Raw genomic sequence first — 25,758 nt, 5'->3', positions numbered from 1 at the left:
GTGTCCTGCCTTCTTCTCAGAGTTGTACTGTTCCAAAGCTCTCTTTAATCCCATTCTGACTGACAGGTCCTCTCCCAGGGATCTTTAGTCACTCTCAGGATGAGAAGCTTAATAAGGAACTAGATTATTTTTTTCCCTTAAATTGATTCTCACCAGAATTAATAAACTGTGGGTTCCTTCCCTCTTTCTACATTGATCTCTAATCAGTCAATCAAACAATAACCTTTTATTATCTACTACATACCATTCATTGTATTAGACAAATAAAAAAAATTGAAATAGTCTCTTTGTCAAGGGGTTTAGGTTAGAGGGAATACAGGTAGATAGACAAGTAAATAGACAAAAAAATACAAAATAGATATAAAGTGGTTTGGTCAGAACTATGGTGTAGTTTATGCTATTACTGTTCTTAAGAAGTTTACATTTTAATGGCATAATGCAAAGGGGCACACTCATAGGGTCTGGAAATGATCAGAAAATAATTTGAAGGCCTGATTCCAGGAAAGGTAAGGTAAGATCTTACTTCTTACTTATTAGAATCCAGGGACCCAGAGTCCAATAGTTTCTGATGTAATAGCTATCTGACTGATCCTTGAAGGATATTAAAAGATAGAGGTAGGTGAGGAAGAAAAGCATTTTAGGCATGGGATGTTGCTGTTGTTGTTATTCAATTATTTTACCCATGTCTGACTTTTTGTGACGTCATTTGGGATTTTCTTAGTAAGGATATTGGAGTGGTTTACCATTTCCTTCTCTAGTTCATTTTACAGATGAGGAAACTGAGGCAAACAAAGTTAAGTGATTTTTCTGGGGTCACTTACCTAGTCAGTGATTAAGGTAGGATTTGAAGTCAGGAAATGAGTCTTTCTGATTCTAGTCCCAGCACTCTAATCTACTGTGGCACTTAGCTGCTCCATTTTTGGGAGTTTTCTTGATAAAGATACTGGAGTGGTTAACCATTTTGTCCTCCAGCTCATTTTATAGATGAAGAACTGAGGTGAACATGATTAAGTGACTTGTTTATAATCACATTGCCAGTAAGTGTCTGATGCCAGATTTGAACTCAGGAAGATGAGTCTTTCTGGCTCCAAACTCAAAGTTTTATCCACTTTACCACATAGCTGCTTAGGCCTGGATTAGATGCTTTATAAATACTTTACCCTAAGCAAAAGCAGGGAGACAGGAGATGGAATGTTGTTATGTGTGAAACTGCAAATTAGCTAGTGAGTAATGCATAATGTGACTGAGAAGATAGCCTACAGATAGACTGCAAAAAAGCTTTAAATGCCAAACAGATGAATTTGCATTTTGTAATACAGGTAATGGGGAATCACTGACATTTCTTGAGCTGGGGAGTTACTACATGGTCTGAATTGTGTTTTAAGAGTATCACTCTCACAATTGTCTGGAGGATTGACTGGATAAGGGAGAGATTAGATGAAGAGAAACATTTGTAGTGAGAAGTGATAGGACTAACTTTGCTCTGGCAATATCTTTCTTCCCACCTGAAACATGCTTATCTAAAAGAAGACAAAACTACTCCCAAACTTGATAAGTCTTAGCTTCCCTGAGGCAGTTTTCTTACTAATCTTCCCATTTTCTCTTCTCCTAGACAAGAGTGGGCCCACAACTAAGATGCCTCTGGAACTTGATTGATCCCACTTTCACTGAGATAGCTTTCTAGTCACCTAGAGGTAAAAACTAAAGTCCTTGTTTCATTGAGTCTGTGTTTCTCAGACCTGGGGGTGCTTAAGTCCATATGAGTTTCTATACTTGATGACTTATTAATGCATTTGTAGATGGAGATGAAAGGTGCTATACACAGAAGAGTTAATTGCTTTGCTAGGGCAAAGTTGACCTCCTTCTACAAATGTTTAATGATTGGAGAGTGCATAATTTTATCTCAGCATAGAATCTGAATTAAGAAGATGCTGATGTTAAACCCATGCCCCAGACAAGCCTGAATGAGGGTGATGACTGTGTAGAGTGAGAATGGAGAGAATAGTGTAGATGAGAGAACTGACAGAATCAGAGATCTAGAATTCATAAGACTTTGAAACTTTTAGATATGAGGGATGAGTGAGCTTGAAGAGCTAAAGGTGACTCAAATTCAGCAATTCCCTCTAAACTCTTCCCCTTGTGAACTTCCTGATTTTTATTGAAGACACCACATCCTCCCCATCACCCAGGCTTCTAGCTGTTGTCCTCAACTTCTCATCCTCTTTCACCTTCCATATCTAATTTGTTGCCAAGTCCTATTGATTTTACCTTTATAACATCTCTTGTACAAACCCCTTTCCTTTGGCATTGCCATCACCCTGATATAGGGCTTTATCATCTTAAACTTGATTTATTGCTAAAGACTGCTAGTGGGTCTCCCTGCCTCAAGCTTCTCATCATTTTAGTTCATTCTCCATTCAACTGTCAAATTAATTTTCCAAAAGCACAGATCTGACTATATCACTTTTATTTTATAAACTCTAGTATTCTCCTTATCATATTTAGGATTAAAGATAAAATCTTCTGTGTGGCTTTCAAAACCCTTCATAATCTGGCTCTCTTCAACCTTTCCAAACTTCTTATACCTTGTTTCGTGACATGTATTCTTTGAGCTAGCAACACTGGCTTTCTTCTTGTTCTTTGCACAAATATTATCCATCTCTGGTCTCAGAGTATTTCCATAGACTGTTTCCTATGCCGAATTCTCTCCAACCTCATCTCTTTCTCCTGTCTTCCCTGGCATTCTTTAAATTCAATTTAAAATCCCATCTTTGACAAGAAGCCTTCCTGATCTCTCTAAATTCCAGTACCTTCCCTCTGTTGATTATCTACAATTTATCCTATATTTTTGATGTACATGATTGTTTTGTGATCTTCTTGAATTCTGGCCTTTCTTTGTATTGCTATTGCTCCTGGCACACAATGGATAGTTAGTAAATATTTCTTGACTGGCTCTAAAGTGGTCAATTTTGATGGCTGGAAGAATGATAGTACCCACAACAGAAATAAGACAATTAGAAAGGGGAGGATAAAACTAGGAAGTATCACCTTTTTAATACTTTAATGACTTTTTAAACAAGATCAGTAGACCCTAAATGATTTTTGTCCAGAGATGTAATTCATATACTAAAGTAATTATAATCATTTTAACATCAAGTATTTTTTGAGGGTCTACTAGTTCTCAGGCTGTGAAAGACACAATGAAGCATATGATATGTTTTTTTTTTTCTGTTAAAGCAATTTAGTTATGGAAGTAAAATTAACATATGTGCAATCATATGAGAAAAATTTAATGCCAGACTATATGACTACACAGTCATTGTCTGGTGTGGCACCAGCTACTTGTTCAGTAAGAGTCCAGGAAAGGGATAAGATCAATGTGGGCCAGACTGATGACTTTGTGATGTAATACCAGACAAACTGAGGCAAGCAGACATTGGTTTTTAATCTTTAATGTGGAGTTTAAGCTAAATAACCACATGGGACTCTTGTCCAAAGCATTTGGCACAGATAAACCGAGGCAGGGAACTTATATAGGGTTTAACTAATTAAGTTTCACAAATAGAATACATAACCTGAGTATACAATCCTTTAGGAGAAACAAAGGCAGATAAGGGGGCAATGACACCGGGAGGACAGACAAGTCATAATTTCAGGAAAGGATCATTAATCCTGACAGGATAGGGGTCAAGGGATCAAGAAGGTCAAGGACAGGAAACAGCAAGGGGAGAGGCAATACTCAAAAGGAGGAAGAATTATCCTAGCAAGGATAGAGATAATGCACCTGGAGTTTATGACACAATGGTACGTAAAGTGGTCAGAGCTTCAAGGCTTTTCTTGGGCTCTTTTTAAAAATTCAATATCCAATCCTAATAGCAAGGAAGGTGGGGTGGCAATGATTTTTTTGTTCAGGGCTCAACAGTGAAGAAGGCACACATCTAGGTCTTGATGAGCATGTTGTCATTTTAGGATAGAAGGGAGAACTACTTTATTGTGGAGTCTAAGAGGCAATAGCTAGAGAAACACGAGACATAGAATTGAATAAATAGAAAGGGATTAGAAAATGGATTGATTTCAAAACCAGGTGAACAACTTTAGACTTCATGAGGCAAGGTGAGGAAGGATAGATATAAGGAGGCAGGGGACAAGGGAATGAGATGATAACAGTGGTATTTTAGATAGATTAGTCTGGAAATAGTATGTAGGATGAATTGGATAAGGAGAATAATTAGAGACAAAGATCATTTTAGAAACTAGCACAATAATTTAGGTATAGTATGATGAGTCCCTGAACTAGGATGGTGGCAGTGAGCATGGAAAGGAAGGCATATATTTGAGAAACATTTTGAAGAAGATATGAATCAATCAATAAATCAATAAATATTTATTGAAATTACATACAAGAGCTAGAATAGTTAAGAAAGGACTATCTTTAGCTTGCTTTAAGATCAATAGTGGTACCATTGATAGAAATGGGGAATATTGACAAGGCAAGGTAGATATTCTCCAGTGAATGTGGAGGAGAAATAACAAGTTGAGGTTTGATGTATTGAATACTATGGTATCTCTTGTGAATTACAAATACAATTCATTTACAAAAGTCCTGCCTGAAAAAGATATTAATAATAGCTAATATTTATATGTTATTATCACCCTCTTTCCTTATATAGACAAAAAAACCCAGAGTGTTGATTTTTCCCTCAGTATATAAGAAAGTAGTGGCAGTTGTAGTATTCGAATCTGCTTCTTTGATTTGTATGTTGATTATTAAAGTACAGTTTATTTTTTAATCACAAAAACTGTTTTTTTTTTTGGGGGGGAGAGGAAATGGGAGGTTGATTCTATTTTTCTTTTGTCTAAATAGCTAAAAGTACACCAGAAAGATGAAGTAGAGATGTTGAATTCTTTTCTCTCTGAATTGACAGTGCTTGGGAGGTGTGACTGTAGTTTCCTAAAGCATTAGGAGAAAGGGGTCGCTTTTCAAATGTTAAGGATTCCAAAATATGAAAGGAAGAAAACTAGTAGCTTCCCCAAAGGGAATGAAGTACATGCACCTCCTACTGATATGAATAATTCGTCAGCTTTGGTAAGGTCATATTATCTCCTCCTCCCCTCTCTCTCACGCACTAACTATAAATACAATTAATTTGTTCCTTATTTGAAATAACAATAATGGTAGCTTATATTTATTTAGTCCTTTAAAATTTTCAAGGCACTTACTTAGATCATCTCATTTGATTCTAACAGAAATTTTATGAAGTTGATATTTCAAGTATCATTATATCCATTTTAAAGATGAGGGAACTCAGTTCTCAAGTGGTAAAAGGACTAACTCAAGATCATACAGCTTTTATCAGATGTAAGTTTAGAATACAGTCTCATTTGACTCCAAGACTAGTATTCTTTCCCACCAAAATACACTATTTAAAGGAGTTCGATTCAGTTGTTTGAGAAGTCTGAGCCATTTGAGCCATGGTAATATAAGAGTTCAGTAATGGGACAAGATCAATATGGGCTAGACTGATAACTTCATGAAGGAGGCACACTTTAATTTGGGTTTTGATGAGCATGTTGTCATTATAGGACAAAGAAGAAAACTACTTTATTGTGGAATTTAGTGGGCAATAGCTAGAAAAACATGAGAATTAGGATTGAATAAATAGAGAAGGATTAGAAAATGGAGTGCTTTCAAAACTAGGTGAATGGCTTTAGACTAGATGGGCCCAGGTGGGGAGGGATGGGCTATTGGGAACCAGGATGAAGTGACAAAGGAATGATATAATAACAATATAACAAAGTTTCTAATTTTTCTCATCCAAACACTTATTCATATCAATTAGAATTTATTTTTAAATTTTTAAATGGAGTGAATCTTTGATTTGATAATTTTTTGAGGAAAAAAATGGATTTCTAGGAAAGTCAAACATAAAAGAAATAAAAAAAAGTAATTTTATTACCCATGGAATAGCCTGGATTAGAAGTGAGAAAATATGGCTTTATCACTTATTAACTATATGAACTTGGATGAGACATAATTTCTTTTTCCCCAGTTAATTCACCTGTAAAATGGCTATAAAATGGGCAGAGACCCTATATAGTACATTTTTTTAAAACTATGAAGTATTGTACAAATGGCAATTATCATTATACTTTTAGCTTCTGGTCATGAAAACTAGTCCTTGTTTTATCACGATTATGCATGGGTTTTTATAATTAGGGTAATATCCTTCATGTCTGTCCTTTATTTTAAAAAAATTACAAAAACTTCATCTTCCCTATAAATCTGTGATCTAAAAATGTTATTAAGAATGTGCTTTCCCCAGAAATACATTCTTTTATTTTTACACTAGATAGATGGACTTGACTTAAAGAAAGATAAGGTGGTGGCCATAGGAGACTGTTGATTCAGTTTCTTTAAGCTCACCTTAGATGGACATGTTTATTGTTGTGGTGACATTTTAATTTCTTAGAGGGTCTGAGATGAATTAGCTTGCTTAAAGATAGAGGGGAAGTAGAGAAAAAGAGACAGAGACAGACAGAGATAGAGACAAAAAGAGAAAGATGGAGAGAGAGAGAGAGAAGAAGAAGAAGAAGAAGGAGGAGGAGGAGGAGGAGGAGGAGGAGGAGGAGGAGTGGGAGTGGGGAGGGAAGGAGAGGAGGGGGAGGGGAGGAGAGAGGGAGAAAGGGAGGGAAAAGACTTATTTTCCTACTAGCAGGTGGCCTTGGATGCAATGAATCAGAGAGTCAATGACCAGGAGAAGGGAAATGGGAGCCTATAAAAACAACTTCTCCAGACTGAAGAATTATAGCTCATTCAATAAACAGCATAAGGCACAGTGCTAGGGTCACCTAGGATTTTGACCTCTTATAGAAACTGAAAAGAGTAGAAATATTTGCTGGGTAAAATGGAGTGGGTCCTAGAAAAGCATCAAGTGCAATAGAAAGATAGTTGACTTTGGAATCAGGAAGATGTGAATGTAAATCCTGCCTTTGACACATACATTTTATGTGATTATGAATGTAACAACTTTTTAGTGTCCTTAAGCAATTCTCTAAGATTTAAAGTTGCAGGGGAGCTTCTGCCTATTTCAGTGGAGGAAGTTTCCATGCTTTCAATTTCATACCCTAACTGATGAAATCAGATGACCTAACCCTTCCCCAATTTTCTCAAATGGTCCCATCCTTATTCTGATGCTATATCTCAAGTTATTTCCTTCAACTTTCTGGGCTATTATAATACCACAAGTGGGATATTTAGAGAAGGTAACACTTTAGGAAGCAGATTCTTTTAAAGTCTGGGGCAAAGGAAAGGGATCAGGAGAGAGGCAGCCAAAGAAAAATTAATTTTATCTTGTCTTATTCTTGTCTACAGCAGCATCAGCCCACATTAACACCTGGAATAATATAAGCTCCTTGAGAGCAGGAACACTTTCATATTTAGCATTGTATCCCTAGTGCCTGACACAGTGCCTTGTACTTAGTTACTACTTACTAAATTATTATTGTTTTTTTGCTTCCATATGGAAGGACTGGCTTCATGGTGACCCAGGACATAATATAAACAGGCCAGTTAAAGACGCAGCATTTAGTCATTTCATTTCTTCTTCTTCCTCAGACTGGTGAAAACTCAGTATTGAAAGGAGAAGAATAATTTGAGGATAGCTTACGGATTAATTTCCTACCACTCTTTTGGTTAATTTATTTCTTGTTCTTATTCCATACTAAATCCTCTATTCTCAGCAGCTTTGTCCCTCTTCTGCTCTGGGAGTAAAATTAGAGGAAGATGCTTATGGATAGACAACTAGCCCCAGCTGGAGCCCTGCATACTTAAAGGGAAAAGGGGAGGATGGGGGTGGTAGATAGAATTCAAGAGTTTTTAACCTGAGTCCTGTGGCTTTTTCTTTTAAAAAAAAATATATTGACAATTTCATTTCACTACAATTGGATTCCTTGATAATCCTACATATTTTATTCAAAGCATTCAAAAATATTATTCTGGGGATAAGAACTCACTGTTTGACAAAAATTGCTGGGAAAATTGGAAATTAGTATGGCAGAAACTAGGCATTGACCCACACAACACCATATACCAAGATAAGGTCAAAATGGGTTCATGATATAGGCATAAAGAATGAGATTATAAATAAATTAGAACATAGGATAGTTTACCTCTCAGACCTGTGGAAGAGGAAGGAATTTATGACCAAAGAAGAATGAGAGATCCTTATTGATTACAAAATAGAAAATTTTGATTATATCAAATTGAAAAGTTTTTGTACAAACAAAACTAATGCAGACAAGATTAGAAGGGAAGCAATAAACTGGGAAAACATTTTTACAGTCAAAGGTTCTGATAAAGGCCTCATTTCCAAAATATATAGAGAACTGACTCTAATTTATAAGAAATCAAGCCATTCTCTAGTTGAAAAATGGTCAAAGGATATGAACAGACAATTCTCAGATGAAGAAATTGAAACTATTTCTAGCCATATGAAAAGATGTTCCAAGAGATTATTAATCAGAGAAATGCAAATTAAGACAACTCTGAGATACCGCTATACACCTGTCAGATTGGCTAGAATGACAGGGAAAAATAATGTGGAATGTTGGAGGGGATGTGGGAAAACAGGGACATTGATACATTGTTGGTGGAATTGTAAATACATCCAGCCATCCTGGAGAGCAATTTGGAACTATGCTCAAAAAATTATCAAACTGTGCATGCCCTTTGATCCAGCAGTGTTACTACTGGGCTTATATCCCAAAGAGATTTTAAAGAAGGGAAAGGGACCTGTATGTGCAAGAATGTTTGTGGCGGCCCTCTTATAGTGGCCAGAAATTGGAAACTGAGTGGATGCCCATCAATTGGAGAATGGCTGAATAAATTGTGGTATATGAAAATTATGGAATATTATTATTCTGTAAGAAATGACCAGCAGGATGATTTCAGAAAGGCCTGGAGAGACTTACATGAACTGATGCTGAGTGAAATGAGCAGGACCAAGAGGTCATTGTATACTTCAACAATACTATATGATGATCAATTCTGATGGACGTGGCCATCTTCAATAATGAGATGAACCAAATCAGTTCCATTAGAGCAATAATGAATTGAACCAACTACACCCAGCGAAAGAAGTCTGGGAGATGACTATGAACCACTACATAGAATTCCCAATCCCTCTATTTTTGTCTGCCTGCTTTTTTGGTTTCCTTCACAGACTAATTATACACTGTTTCAAAGTCTGATTCTTTTTGTACAGCAAAATAACTGTTTGGACATGTATGCTAATATTGTATTTAATTTATGCTTTAACATATTTAACATTATTAGTCAACCTGCCATCTGGAGAAGGGGGTGGGGGGAAGGAGGGGAAAAATTGGAACAAAAGGTTTTGCAATTGTCAATGCTGTAAAATTACCCATGCATATAACTTGTAAATAAAAAGCTATAATAAAAACAAAAACAAAAACAAAAATATTATTCTGAGAAGGGCTCCATAAACTTTACAAGATTGCCAAAGGGATCCATTACACAAAAAGTGAAGAACCCAAGAAAGACTATTTAAAAATCTTTTAGATAATAGGAATAAGAGGTGAGAGGCTATGAGGTACATAGAAAGAACAATATTTTGGAAGTCACAGGGCCTAGATTAAAATCCTACTTTTGATACAGCTTGTATTATCTTGAGTAAGTTATTGAATTTCTTTGGCCTCAGTTTTTTCATCAGAAAAAAAGGAAGGGTTGGGCTAGATGGTGGTCCTCAAGGTTCTTTCTAGCTCAAGACCTATAATCCTATGATCAGTTAGTGTTAGACAGAGCTTTATAATTTGGATTCCTTGAGCATGAAACTTTGATAACTATATAATTAAATAATTGGCTTCCTTTATAATCCCATGTATTTCATTTATTTAAATTTAATTAATTTTTACATTTTAATTAATTAAAGTTTGATTAAATATTTAAATTTGAAAAATATATTTAAAAAATCATTCTAAAATGGTTTGAATGGCTATCCAAACACTGCCAAATGACTTCATGATACAAAATGAAGCTAAGAACCTTTAGGTCAGAGAAACATTGGGACTGGTTATAAGTTTCAGAGCACCATATGGAGTGCACTCTCTTTCTCACCTACAGCAGTCATTCAGATTGCCTCTTTTCTGGCTAGGAGGCAGGAGATCTTACCTATTTGAACTTTTTATATGAAAATATAATTAAAAAACAATTAAGAGGATTTTTGCCACTACATAGCAATCTTAAAGGAAAAAGAGAATTCTTTTTCTTGTACTAAAGTAAGAAGGGAAAGGACCTCTCCATCATACATTTCTTCTCACTAGACTTAAATATGATTCATGCTCCTGGGTCTTTATTGGTCAGTCTTTTCTACTTTTCATTTACTTCTGCCTCCGTACATTCCCACATATTCTTATCTTTTAATTCCTTCCCAATATATCTTATACCTGATGTACCTATTGTACTCTCATGCGTTTCTGACCTAGATCCTGGGCTTGTAAAAATATATCACTCTCCCATCTTCCAGCCTCCAAATTTCTAACAGGTATGAAGAGAAGGGACCCTGTAGTATGAGAGTTCCTCTCCTTCTTCCTTCTTTCATCTTCATTTTAACATTTCTTTCTAGGTCTGTGGGGCCTCCCATCATGTTTATAGTGATTAACAAACTAATGGAAAATTCCAGGTATTCATTGTACAGTTCCTATTCTTATATAATATTGAGTCAAATTTACTCTTTGCATAAATTACTCCCCCAGAGAGTAACTTATACATGGGGAGAATCTGGTTCAATAAGTTTTTAATTAAAAGATGATCCAACTCTATTAAAGGAAATGAAAATAGAGGTAATTTGCCCCCCAGGGTGTTGGAAGATGTTTCTGAAAGCTACAAAGGTTATCTTATACAAACAGGATGAGGAGTGATTGAAAATCAAGACATCTGCATGTTTATAATCTTAACTCAACATTTGATACTGACAAAATGCAAATATTTTCACAGCATTTTGGAAATTAACAGAAGTGGTTTAAAAGTCATAATAATGTGTGTGGGGAGGTATATCATAAAAGTCATTCTTTTTCCTTCATCCCTGCTTTTCATCAACAACTTAAAAAAAATTGGGCTTGCTTGTGTGTAAAGATAAAATTAAATCACTAATCCAATTCTTATATTCCCACACAAAAATGAACTCTAACTCTGATGAATAACAATGCTTAATATGTGCTAATCTTAAATTTAATAAAAAAAATCTTCCCAATAAAGTTTAATCAAGGGTTGATTTCAAATACTGCATTGGACCCATATAGTCAAATGCTGCCCCAAATGTATGTGTTACACTTAAATGACTTACATCTAAATGATATTAACAAGACCTTTCACTGGAACAATCCAATGGTGATCCCAGGTCTTGGGAGACTCTTTCTCACAGCAGTAAAATGAATCTTCAAAATACATCGAGTGTATTAGAAAGCACAAGCTGTGATCCTAACCAGAGAGATGGTCTGTTTGTTGTTTAGAACTAATTATGTGGGGATCTGCTCTTAGTCTTTTCCTTGATTTGTGTAATCACTCAGAATTCATTTGAAGGCCAGCTTTGTGGAGTTTGGGATATCATGAGACATGGATTTATGGTTTGTTCATTTTTCATGTTCTCTTTTGTTTTTACTCTGTTTCCTGCCCCCCCCAACAATAATTCTTTGATCACCTTTCTTCTAACAATTTTTTTAACAAAGGAATAAAAATAATAAGATTTCTATTTAAAAATTCAAATTCATTAATACAAAAAAGTATTTCTATAAATATGTCTTTGAAATGGTACCAAAAATATTAACAGCCCAAATAAACTGAGTGGCTTAGTGAATAGGGAATTTTGCTTGGAATCATGAAAACCTGAATCCACATTTGGTATCAGACATTTATTAGTGGTGTAACTTTGGGAAGGTCACTTAACCTCTTATTCCTTTTTCTTCATCCTTATAATAAGTGATCTCTAAGATCCGATCCATCCCAGCCCTAAATCTTTGAGTCTATAATGTTATACTTCTTATTCTGATTTTTGTAACACTGGCATATATATAATTTCAATAAGTGGAAATAATATAGATAAATGACTAGCATTAAAGAGATAATAAAATAAATTGTTTCAGTGGGATATCATAATTTCATTAAAGTCACATTGTATGAAGGATAAAAAGGGAACTTGAAAGGTCTTTAGGAAATAATGCAAAATCAAAACAAAACAAAATAAAAACCAGATGAATGAGCTATGTGCAAATGAACAAAAAGGGAATGAGAATGAATAAAGAATTTTGTTGGGGGCTTTTTGTATAATATTGTTTTCAAAGAGGTCCAAAATGACATCATTTTGATAAGAGTCAAGTAAGTGTGTCCAACTTGGAATGCTCTGCTACAGTTCAGACACAGATAATACCTAATGAAAATTTGGGGTGGATTGTCTAACTTTGTGCATCTTGCATTTTTGTGAGCTAATTCAATTCTGCTTTGCTCATAGAGCACAGCATCTTCTCTAATGAGGGCACGCCGAACTGTACCATCCAATGCCAGTGTCTCCCATGTCATATAATCAATTTTAAAACTCTTAAGAGAAACCTTGAGAATGTCCTTGTGTTGCCTTTTCTGACCACCTTGTAAGCTTTTTCCCTGTGTGAGTTCTCCATAAAATAGTCATATTTGCACATATATATTGCTTTGAAATTCATTAGTTTAAATTTTTAGTAATCACTAAGAAGATTTATTTGTTTGTATTGAAGTTCAGTGCTAAGTTTCAAATTGTTTTTCTGATGTAGACTTTTGATTTCGTTGACAATGGAGCTCCAATAAACAAAATACCCTTTATCCATGCAAAACACCCACTATTCTACAATGTATAGTTTTAGGTAGTTGTGAGAGGGAGAGACATTGTCTATACTTACACAGCCAGTGTGTGTCAGTGAAAGGATTTGAACTTTGGTTTTCCTGTCTCTAAGCTCAATTCTCTATCCATCATAATGCTGCTCTTCTAATAAAACATTCTCATTTCTGTACCGTTGTTCTGCCTGTCTCTCATACTTACAATGTATACTTTTCACTTCTGCCTTTTGGAATTTTTGATTTCCTTTGAGACTTGCTTCAGCAACACCAAGCTTTTCCAGATTTTCCCATCAGCTAGCTCTTCCTTTGAACACTATCATTTATTTATCCTTTTATGTTTTTCCTATATTTATACATGTACAGGATGTGTCCCTGGTTAGACTATCAGCCCTCTTGAGGTCAGGGATTGTTTCACTCCTATCTTTGTATTTTTAGTCCTGAACACAGTGCCTGGCATCAGGGGCTTAATAAATACATGTTCATTTTGGAGATGTCCTCTCTGGGACAGAGCCCCACAGAATCACTGAAGTTTAGAATTGATACTTTAAAGATCAATACTTCAATCACCCTTATTTAAAAAATGAGAAAGCTAAGGGCCAGAAAATGACCCTGACTTTTCTAAGGTCACAGAAATAATGAACCATAGAGATGCGTTATTAAAAAATTCAAATAAGACTATCCATTAGTTGGCATGATTGATCTTACTATGTAACTTAATTTCCCCAATTTAAAGCCCTGTTCACTAGAATGAAAGCAAATGTAATAGCCCATAGCCTGGTAGACAAAAATGATGAAGCAGAGTTTATCTTCAGTTCTTTAATCTTGCTTTAAAGGCCTCCAACCTCATACTCCCCCCTTCAAAAATACCCTTCCTTCTCAGATAGCCCTTGGTCCTAAATATTCCCCTAACTTTGTAAAATCCCCTATCCTTTATCCCATTCCCTGAGCACTCCCTACAAGTGACAGTAGTAATAAGTTAATTAGATCAACTAATCTCTTCCAATGTGTTAGTTGTTCAACTTCAGGGAAATAGTATGGCATAATAAATAAAAGAAAGACTCAGGGGACAGCTAGATAGTGCAGTGGATAGAGCACTAGCCTTGGAGTCAGGAAAACCTGAGTTTAAATCCAGCCTCAGACACTTTTAACACTTACTAGCTATGTGACTTTGGATAAGTCACTTAACCCTGATTGCCTCCACAACCAAAAACAAATAGCAGAACAGGTTCAGGAATCAATAAGACCCTGATTTGAGTCCTGCTCTGTCATATATTAACTTGGACCCTAGGAAAAGCTAGAAAAAAGAGGCCAATTAACATTAAAAGAGTGAGTTTCCTATGATGATGATGATGATCCTTTATGTTTTATAAAGCACTTTATTTAGAAATAAAAATCTAGATGTGATTAAAAATGATTGCTACCCAGATAATATAATATCTGAACCTTAAAAGGTCCTTAAGGAGGTCCACTGGGGAGATGATTTTAGATGAGGATAAAGGGATATTCAAAGTTTGAGACTGTGTTATGCCAGGTATTGTTCAGAATTGAGTATATTATGGGCATTTTATGCTCTTCTTGAAAGCAAAAACTGTTTCTTTTTTATACTCTTAGTTTCTCATAAAAATAGTTGCCATTTATATTGTTTATGAGGCACCTCTCATGCATTGTCTTGTGACTTAAAGCAGCTAGGTAATAAAGTACAATTATTCTCATTGTACACATAAACTAATTAGGCTACCAAAAGGACAAATGAATAGACTAAAGTCACTTGGCTAATAAGTGGTAGGATTAGGGTTTCAAGAAAGGGCTTCTAACTCTAAACCCAGTGATCTCCTTATTGTAACAAAGCTGTAACTGCTTTGCTGGTCATTAAGTAAGCTTTTTAGTAAATTCTTATTGAATTGGGTGTAATTAAATTAGATAAATGTCCCAAGTTTAATCTTTATATCTGCATTAAAAACTAAATACCTCTTGTGGAGTACATTAATTTAAAGAGTTTACAGGGAGGAGAGGTACAGATGACTACTAACAGTAGTTTTGACAGTATTGACTATAGAATGCAGATAGATATTGGTAGTTGCTTTGAACAAGTGGTTTGAATGATGTTTCACTGAATTGACTGGCTGAGTAAACTGAATGATGATTTTGGTTTTTTGCAGATGTGATCACATTTGTATGAGGATATTGTGTCAAACTATTATATCATTCTTTGTATTTGTAACCTTAATGCTTCTGTTAATGTATCTGTTGCTTAATGAACATTTGTAAACGAATTGATCATAGAATCATAGATCTAGAGCAGGGAGGCACCCCAGAGTCTATCTAGTTCAAACTTCTCATTTTATAGATGTGGAAACAGGCCAACGAGCTTGAATGACTTGAAAATCACACACGTAGTAACTAAGTATCAAAGGGATTGGATCTCTGGTTCTCGAATAGATCCAGTTTTATGTTTCCTGGTAACTATGATCAAGGAAACAACGCCAAAAATTAGTCTAATTTGTGCGTATATCTTCTCTTTTTTGAGAACAGCTAAAATTTATATAGTACTTATGTGTCAAATATTGTGCTAAGCACTTTACAATTATTATTCCCTTTGATTCTCACACCAACCCTGAGAGTTAAGTGCTATTAATATTTCCATTTTACTATTGAGGAAACTGAGGCAAATAAAGTGTGAAACAGCTAGTGTTTGAAGCAGGATTTGGACTCAAATCTTCGAGTCTAAGCCTGGTACTCTTATCTTCTGTGCTGTGTGTTTAGCTGCCCTTTGGTTCTTGCCATTACACTTTAATCAAGCCAATGGAATTTACAATGTGTCTTTGTAATGAATGTAAATTATTATGATCATTATTACAATTATTACAATGGCTATTTGAGAACTAAGTTAGATGTAAGCTATCAGAATAGCTAGTGTTAGATAGGATTCAAATTCTCCCTTTGATACTTCCTAATTGTGTGGTCTCAGACATTCACTTAAAGTCTTTTTACTTGGAGTAGTTCTCTAGGATTTATTTATTGAGTCATAAATAGGTGATGTACTTCAGTGAAGAGTTTGTATTCTCTGTTGCCATGTCTAGAATGCACCCCTTTTGATTTCTATCTTTTCAAATATGTTTTCTTTAAAACTCAGTTTGAGAAAACTTCTGCATGAAATCTTTTTTGATCCCCAAAGCTTCTAGTATGCCATTTCCTCCTTCAATTAACCCTATCCTCTAAGTCTAGTATGTTGTAATTATTTTGCCTCCTAATAAATATAAGCTTTTTGAGGGTGGGGACTATCTTTATATTCCAAAAATATTGTATATTGAATGTACAATGCATTCGATAAATGCTTATTCACTGAACCCTGATTATCACCTATTAGAATTGCACTTCTCTCATAAAAATTTATGAGAGTTTAGCATTTATATTCTTTGTATTTGGCTACTACAAAGATGAAGGGGATAACATCCAGGTAAATGAATATGGCTGAAAGGACTAACATGACCAAATGCTGTTTCTATCCTATATTCTTGTCTCCACCAAGAAGACTATCTTTTCCTCTGGGGGTATGCTTAAAGAGGAAGTTGCTATTTTCAGCATTGCCTTTTTGCCTTAAGGAATGCATGAAACATTTGTTCAGCAAAAGCTATCCTATCTGAGTGGCATCCTGAAAAAGAAAAAGTACTTCTGATCTTTGAATCAGAAGTCTTGGGTCTGAGTCCCTGTCTTAAGACAGGGACTTAAGAATTGAAAGACTCTGGGCAAATAGTGGATCTTTTTGAATCTAAATTCCCTAATCTAATTGTAGTTGTTTATACTGCCTACTTCACTTTGGAAACTATATTGTAAACCCTAAAGTTTTCAGTGATTTCAGCTATTATTTCTATTATATAACAAATTCTATTATTCTGTATCTATTATATAACAAATTGTTCTTTCAATTTGAAGCAGCTAGGTGTTAAAGTGGAGTGAGTGATGCACTTGGTGTTATTAGGAAGACTGAATTCAAATCCTGTCTCAGTTACAAACTATGTGATTCTGGGCAAGTCACAACCTGTATCTGATTGAATTTCTTAATTTATAAATTGGGGATAAGAATAACATCTTCGAACTGTGAGGATAAATGAAATAATATATGTGACAGATTTTTACAAACCTTAAATATTACAATATTGTTATTATTGCCCCTTTCTTCACTCTCTATTACTTCATAGCTTTGCTGTGTGTTGGGACAGGGAGAGGAAATGCCAGGTCATATTGAACTATAATTATATCACTACTGAAGTATAATTATACTACTTTACAGATCTGGAATGAAATGTTGTGGATTTGAATTCTGGCACTATTACTTATTCCCTGTATAATTTAGAGAGTGTCACTTCATTAGCTCAGTTATTTCATTGGTAGAATTAAGTGATCTTTAAAGATCCCCTCTAGCTCCAAATATATTATGCTGGGTTATTCCTATATTTAAGGATATTTTCATTAAAACACATACTTGTTAGAATGGTAGCAGTAAATTTGTGGTAGTTATAGCTTTTTGAATCATCATGCATTAAAAATAATGAATCTGCTCCCAAGCAAATTAAAACCAAAATCTCCAAATAAAATCCTCAATATAATGCTGCATAGTCTGGCAAAAACATTTTTTCTCACTTTAGCCATATCCCAAAATATATGAGTTTCTGAATTTTAAGTTCATAAATTCTCTCTGTGGAGAAATTATATCTATGTTTCTTCTTTGTTCTTTTGGTTTCTGACATTATTATATTGATCAAAATTCTAAAATCTTTCAAAATTGTTTTTCTTTAAAATGTTCTTATTCTCCTAATTCTGCTCACTTTGTTCTGTATTTTTTCAGAGATCATCCCTAGTTTCTTTTGAAACTGTCATTATTTCTTTGACACAGTAATATTCCATTTATTGGTATATCCCAATTTTTTTAGCCATTCATCAAAAGGTACACACCCCTTTAGTTTCCAACTTTTGTCTGTTTGTTGTTGTTCTGTCATCACCACCTGAGACCAGAACCTATTTTTTTCTCCCACCTTTTCTCTTCTCCTTACCCTTTCTATTATTCCCCCTTCCAATTCCCACAAATAAGAAACCCAGAAAGAAAACAAGTATCACTCATAAATATAGATTTACTTCTTGATGATGAAGGTATTACTTGATACTGATATTGTATTTAGCATTAGAACAATGGCTTATAGATACAGATTTGATGCAAGTATGGGAAAATGGGTCTGCTCAGAGAGAGAAGCTGTCCCTAGAATTTTGCTATTGCATAGAATGCCAGGCTTAGAGTTTAGAAAATTTGAATTAAAATTTGACCTCAGACACTTACTGGCTATCTGTCCTGGGAAAGTCATATAACCTTATTTACCTCAGTTTCATCATCTGTAAAAATGAACTAAACAGAGAGTTTTTGAAAGGGAGTGGAATAAAAAGAGACTAGAAAAGTACAAGGAAGTAGATTGTAGAGGGATTGAAATAGGCTGAGGAGTTTGTATTTCATCTTAAAAGCAATGGAGAGAAATTTAAAATTTTTGTGATACTGAGGAGGGACAAAATGGTCAAATCTAAACCCCAAATGAGGTCACAAAGAGTCAGACATGATTGAAATGAGCAAACAATAACAAAATCATCATGGTTAGTAGAACTAAAACAGAAGCTGCCCAGAAATCGGTCTTCTTTAAACACAGATCTGAACATTTTGTCTTTTCCTCATCATCCCAAAAATCTTAAATTTTTCTCCATTGCCTCCAAGATGCAATACAAACTCCTCATCCTATTTCAATTCCTCTACTACCTATTTCCCTCTACTTTTCTAGTCATCTTTTTATTCCACTCCTTTCAAAAACTCTCTGTTGCTGTCAGAAAGAACTGCTAGTTGGTTTCTTGTACATAACATTCTGGCCCCACTTCTATGCCTTTGCATCATCTGTCCCTCATACCTAAAATGCACTCCCTTCTCACCTTCACCTTGCATACTCTCCAGTTTTAAAAGCACAGCTCAAGTGCCACCTCCTAAATGAAGCCTTTGTGAATCTCACCCTCCCTATTCCCATCACTTGCCAGCTCTCCATTCCTTTTCAATTTACTTTGCATGATGTTGTATATACTTTACACTAGTTTATTTTGATACAGGTTGGGTTTCTCCATACTCTACCCTGTAACTCTCTTGCCCATCCTGAATATGAACATTAGCTTCTCAATGACCATAAGTGTTATCTATTGTCTTTGTATCCCCAATGGCTGGCATTGTGGTATTGTGGCTGGCACATAGTAAAAATATAATTTTTTATAAATATAGAATAATATGTTATTATTAAGGTGCCTAATAAATATACTTTACTAAAAATTAAATTGGTTAGGATTGGATTTTCTTGAGACCCCTAGATTCTTTTCTAAAGCAGTAGTTTAAGTTGGTGTTAAGTTTACAGCACTTTTGCAGAGACTACCATTAAGGTGAGATCATAGAGTCTACCATCCTGTAAGCTCTGAACTTACAAAACTAGTCCTAAACTGTTCTCTACATCTTCAGTCTGACCATTATACCACAGTGGTTATATATATCTTATAAAGAAGAGAGAGGTAATAAATACCCTTTCTGAACTGGAAATGTCATTACTGAAATTGAACACAAAATTTCTTTTAGTTTCCAGAGACAATATCCAATGAGTAGAATGGATTAGAGGACTTAATTTTGAATCTTTTCCTTGTTATTTAAGGACCCAACTTCATTCCTCATCTCTGTTATTTTCAGTCATTTTAGTCAAGTTCAATTCTTCGGGACTCCATTTGAGATTTTCTTGGCAAAGAAACTGGAATGGTTTGTCATTTTCTTCTATAGCTCATTTTATAAATAAGAGTCTGAGGCAAATAGGATTAAATAATTTGTCCAGGGTCACACAGCTAGTTGTAGGCTAGATTTGAACTCATGAAGATGTCTTTCAGACTTTAGAGCTGGAACTCTAAACACTATACCATCTAGCTGCTTCTTCTATTACACATGTATGTCATTTGATTTCTCTGGACTCAGTTTCCTCACAGTAAAATAAAAAATGTTATAGTTGATAACTTCTATAATTTCTTCTTGCTCTAAACCAGTGATCCTCTAACATCAGGGCAAGCCTAACTTTCCTTAGCTTTAAAAGAGGGGATTAGATGAGATGATCTCCAAGATGAGCTGCATTTGTAACATTCTATGACATTCTACATTCCCATTGCAAAGCATTTGAGTAGCAATGCTGGTGGTTTTTTGTGAGGTGATTTGGATGCACCATTCAGTTGATAGGCTTAATTAATTTCTGTGATGCACCTTGGGATCTGAAGATGAAATTTAGTTATGTTATTATAACCTAGGCCATACACCACTGGGAACTGGGGAGAGAAAATTTCTCTCTGGGAGCAAATCTCTCACCCTTGCAATGTAAATAAATATTCAAGGGCACCATTTATACAATTATCATGGAAAGAGTTGATTCATCTCCCACAAGGAAACATTTACCCCTGGAGAGTTGTTTGCTTATCCTTCTAGCATCTGAGAATCAGGGCCAACTGCCCAAAGTGTCCAGAAGAACAACAACAAATAATAATGACAGCAATTAGTATGCTAATTAATAGCAATTACTTATAATAAGCTAAATGGTCCTGTTAGGAGCATAGTAAACAATTTCTAATTTCATTTTTTCAAAGATATAGTGGTTTTAAATTCATAATTTATGAATTAATTCTCATTAAATGCATATGGTCTTGCAAAGATCGGGATTTTTAATTGTAAGGCAGTAATGCCTTCTTGTCTTTTCTTCTCTATAGTCTGTCTCCTTTTGAGTCTGCCATTGTACAGGTTAGCAGCAGTTAATGCAAAAGACAGGCTTAAACAAATCAGTCTCAGCTCTTCTGACAAATAATGGAATGTGAACCTTTCTTGGAACTTAGAGAAAACTTTATGGAAGCTTTCAAAAGTCTACTCTACCATTACCTCTTTGCCATTCTTTTTCCTTCTGAAGACAGCAGGACAATTGAAAACTTCCTAACAGAAAATTTTGGTCATTTTACCCATCTGTACCCATCAGAAGAAAGAGAGGTCACTGGTATTCCCAGAAACATCTTGCATTATTGTAATTAGCACCCACTGTAGCAGGTTTCCTTTGCAGATTCAATGATTGTCAGCTGCTCCAACATCTTCACAGTGTGCTTGTTGTACAATGGTTTGACATTGTATCTTCTCTCCTCTAGATAGAGAGGTTTTTTGGGCTTGGATGACTCACTCCCTATCTGCATATTCATTGCAAGGACCCCACTTTTTACAGTCTTTTTAAGTTAGCAATTTCCTTTAATTTTTTTCACAAGACTTTTTGAACCAATTACAGCTATTCTTAGAAATCCTAGGAAAAAAGCATTGGTACTAATATTTTCTTCTCAGAGAGTCAACTTAATAAGCACTTATTTGAGTTCCTCTCATTCATCGTAATGCTGTCAAAAGAATGAAGGAGAGAATTTGGGATATTCTGCATTCTAAAATCCACTGCCCCACTAACCAAAAGCTCAATCCTACTTGTTCATGTGATTTAAAAAATCACAGAATCATAGAATTTTAGAATTTTAGAGCTTGATAGAAGTCTGTTGTTGTTCAGCCTTTATTCTTGAAAGGGAACCCATCGACATCACAAATGTGATATCTTACTTGCTTGGGAATTAGATTTGAGTAAGACAGTTTTACAAAGTTGTCAGACTAACTCTTTCCTCCAGAGACATTGGAGTCCAGTAGCAAGACAAAAGCCTAGTATCTGATTAGTGAATTTCTAAATTAATTTATTTCCCAGGTCTCAATTTGTTTGAGGCCATGTCTGTTCAAGGAGTGGATAAGAAATGAGACAAAAGATGGCCCAATTTACCTAGACTGAGATCTAGGAGGGGAAGACCCTCAGAACAGAAAGCATTTGCTAAATATACTCATTTTAATCCTTCAAAATTTAAAGTGAGGCACAAAGGTTTGGGCTGGGCTTATTACTGACCAGTCAATGAAAGCAATGATGATTTGGATTTAAAGGCATAATGAGGTACTTATGACAGCTTAGAACAGAACACAGAATGTCAGTGCTGGAAAGGATCTGGAATTCATAAGAGAAAAGAAGGGAAGAAAGAAGAAGGAGAAAAAGAAAAGAAGGAAGGAAAGAAGGAAATAAGCATTTATTTAGCATCCACTATGTTCCAGGCTCATGCTAAATGCTTTATGAATATCTCATTTGATCCTTTCAACAATCCTAGGTAGGCACTATTATAATCTCCATTTTACAGAGAAGTAAGCTAAGGCAAATAAAGATTAAGTGACTTGACTAGAGTCACACATCTAATTTCTGAAGCTGGATTTGAATCTTCCTCACTCTAGGACTAGAGTTCATCCACCATTCCATCTAGATGCCAGAATGTGAGAAGTGAAAGACACCTCAGAGCATGAATACAGTGTCAGACCTTAGAAGGATGATGCTTCATGTTGCAGAGGATGAAACCCAGAGATACGAAATTACTTGCCCAAGATCACAGAGTGAGTTATTAGAACAGATCTCCTGACACTCAGTTCAGTACTTTTTCAATATAAGATAACACGAAAATGTTATATATATTATCAACAATTTTGTTTCTTGAGATATGAAAATGAGTAAATTAGCAAATAATCATATTGACCTGGTAAAGACAATGGCCTTTTCTTTAGGCCCACATCCATTTGTTACATCCTTCCAGCTATTGCTATATTTTTAGTTTAAATTTTTAGAAGAAACCTCATATGAAGTAGGATTAGTTGATGGTTCACCAGCCATTGTCATCGAAACATAGGAAGGATGGATCAGTTCCAGTTAAAAGATAGCAAGCCGGTAGGCAGAGTTTTTCAGAGAGGCAAATCATTGCTGCTCTTTCTGTTGCCTTGGAGATGTGTAAAACATACAAGCGACCTTGTAAGTCATTCAGGATACATGAGATTGCCAGTTCCATTATAAGGCAAATCTTCAATAGAGATAGTGAAATTGTACTTTTCAGAATAAACAAAACAACCAACAAACATATAATCCCATATGGTGAGATTAATTTAAAGAAAAAGTGGTTTGCAATGAATAATAGCCTATATTACTCTAGTACTTTACTGCTTATGAAGCTCTTCCCTCACTATTACTCTGTGAGATAAGTAGGACAAATATTGTCTAAAATTTACAAATGAGAAGATTGAGGTGTTAATAGATTCAGTGACTTTCCCAAAATCACACCGCTAGTTAACTTGAAGCCAAAATTGTAATCCAGAGGAAATGTGAAGTAGTGGAAAGGGTATTGAATTTAGAATAACTGAATATACATTTATCTCCTGCCACTGCTGCCTATTATTTATTTGATCTTGGACAAGTTGTTTAATTTAATAATAATAATAATAATGATAATGATATTGATAATAGCTAACCTTTGTATAGTGCTTATTATGTTCTAAGCTATGTGCTTTATGTTAGGTATCACCTAGCTGTTCCAATTTCTTTGGACCTAGTTTCCTTATTTATAAAATGAAGGATTTGAACTATATAAGCTCTTAATAATTTTCTAATTCTGGATTTATGATCCTATAAGCTATATATTTCTTCATATAACTCTCTCTCTCTCTCTCTCTCTAACTATCCTTATGAATTATAGTTCTTGGTGCACAGTGTTTTATAAATATTTACTGCTTTCACTGAACCATCAATAAAATATAGGTGCTACTATCATTTTACAAATGAAGAAATTGAGGCACATATCAGTTAAGTGACTTGCCCAAGAATACACAGCTAATGAGTATCTGAGGGGAGATTTGAACTCATTTCTTTCTGGCTCCAGGTCCAGAATTCTCTCCATTGTGCTAATTACTCATCCCACATTTTTGGACTTTGTTTTCTTATCTATAAAATAAGGTATCTGGACTACATTTTTTCCTTATGATTTTAGTATCTGGTACACAGTAGTAAGTGCTTTTTTAAGTGCCTTTTGCTTTCATTATATGAGAACTATTTTTATACAAGAGAACTATATACCTTCAAGAGAAGTAGAAGTTTTCCTATTTTTTCTTAGTCATGAGGTTAAAATGAAAGGAAATATTAGCAGGATTCTGAAATGACATTTCCCTTAAACTGACATATCAACAATTATACTCACTACTTGTAGCTGTATTTTCTGTGCTTGTTGTATTTGAAGATATTGGTTTTTTTGTAACATAATCATTTCTTTTGTATATGGGGTGACTGGAAAGACAATTGCATGATTAGACAACACAGTGCTAAATAGGAAAACAAAGCCAATAAGCCAAAAATTTAAAACATGTTGGCAGTCTCAAAAAATTTGAAATATTAAAAATACTTATAATGAAACAAAACAAGAAGAAAAAGCAGAAGTGACAATGTCTTTCTTTTTCTGACTCAGAGAAATATCAGTCTATTCATTAAACCCTCAAATATCCATCTATAAGAATGGCTATATTTGCCATAGTTATTGTCCATCAATTGGTCAGTGTCATTCATGGAGGCTAATGTCCATCCATGATCAAAAAATTGACATAAGGGCTGCACTGTCCTTTTTTTAACCCAATAGTTTCTTTAACATACATAAAAAGGAAACATAACTTACACTACTGGTCAGTGAATCATTCATGGTTGACTAATAATTGTCTGCAATTGGAAAATTAGTATAATGTGACAGTGTTCCTTTTAACTTAATTTCTTTAACTTAAACATAAAAGAGAAATCAAGACACATTCAACAATTAGTCTTGTTGAATCAAGGAAACATAAGAATAGTTTATTGCTTTTGTGGGGCTCAACAAAAGGTATTTGAAGATGTCATCAATTAACATGATAATCCATTAAATTAAGACGGGACATGTAAAGGCAGGCACAATTTTCTAAACTGCTAATCATCAATTGACAAGATTATTAGACATAACTGGAACATTTATACTACAAAGAAGGGTGATAACAGTGAGAAAATGGCAGGAATAAATTTGTTAGGAATAATAGGCTTAATGTTCCATCAGAGGACTTGTGAGAGTTTGAATTAATAGGTTTCTGTATTTGATAACACCACAAATATCTCCATCAGAACTCAATGTTTTGCCAAGTCATTGCTTGTACTTTCATGAAGAAATCAAGCACCATGGGAGATTCTCAAATAAGCAGTCAGTGCTACTATATTAGCCAAATATATTTTGGGGATTATGAATTTAGAAATGTATCCCATCTTCTCAATAGTAACCATTGCTTCACTGTGGGAGATTAAAGTTAAGTGATTTCAACTGCATAATAAAAATGTTTCCCCTTAGTAAGAAGACAATTCCTTTTTTCTGATTTTTGTTTTTGTGGAATATTATAGATAATGGAATATAAAATGTAAATTCCAGTAGAAATAAGATTCTTGAGGGCAGGGACCATTTACATGTTTATTTTCATTTTTGTATGCTCAGTACTTAGCATAATGCTTGCTTAGTAGTAGACAATATATGCTTGTTGAATTAGATTAAATTGAAATTCATGGGCTACAAAAGTGCATTTTGGTTTAGTTTATTTTGAAATGTTGGCCCAAAGGGAGCTATTTGGGAGTTCAGAGGTCAACTACTCTCCTACAGATAGGAAACAAACAAAACATTTTGCTTTTTTTCCCCATAAAATTGCAATTTTGCATGAGATTCCTCAAGTTTTATCTAATTCAACTTGCTGTCTTAAAATATAACAGACTCTGTACCAATCTTGAAATGAAGCAAAGATATAACAATGAAACAAATGTAGAATTAGTACATTGCTGCTGAAACACTCAATCAAGTGACGGTTCTGCTGATACTGCACACTTTCCCTAAAGAGATTACTGTTGTAATCCTAA

General features: G+C 34.7%; 1 protein-coding gene across 1 annotated transcript in view; it reads right to left on the bottom strand.

Moving 5' to 3' along the window:
• The window catches only part of RORB (RAR related orphan receptor B), a 259,834-nt gene that overhangs the window by 65,298 nt on the left and 168,778 nt on the right, over positions 1–25,758 (bottom strand). The window lies entirely within an intron of this gene.

Source organism: Antechinus flavipes, chromosome 1 (genome assembly GCF_016432865.1).
Source record: "Antechinus flavipes isolate AdamAnt ecotype Samford, QLD, Australia chromosome 1, AdamAnt_v2, whole genome shotgun sequence".
NCBI lineage: Eukaryota > Metazoa > Chordata > Mammalia > Dasyuromorphia > Dasyuridae > Antechinus > Antechinus flavipes.
This window is presented reverse-complemented; position numbering and strand designations above follow the sequence as displayed.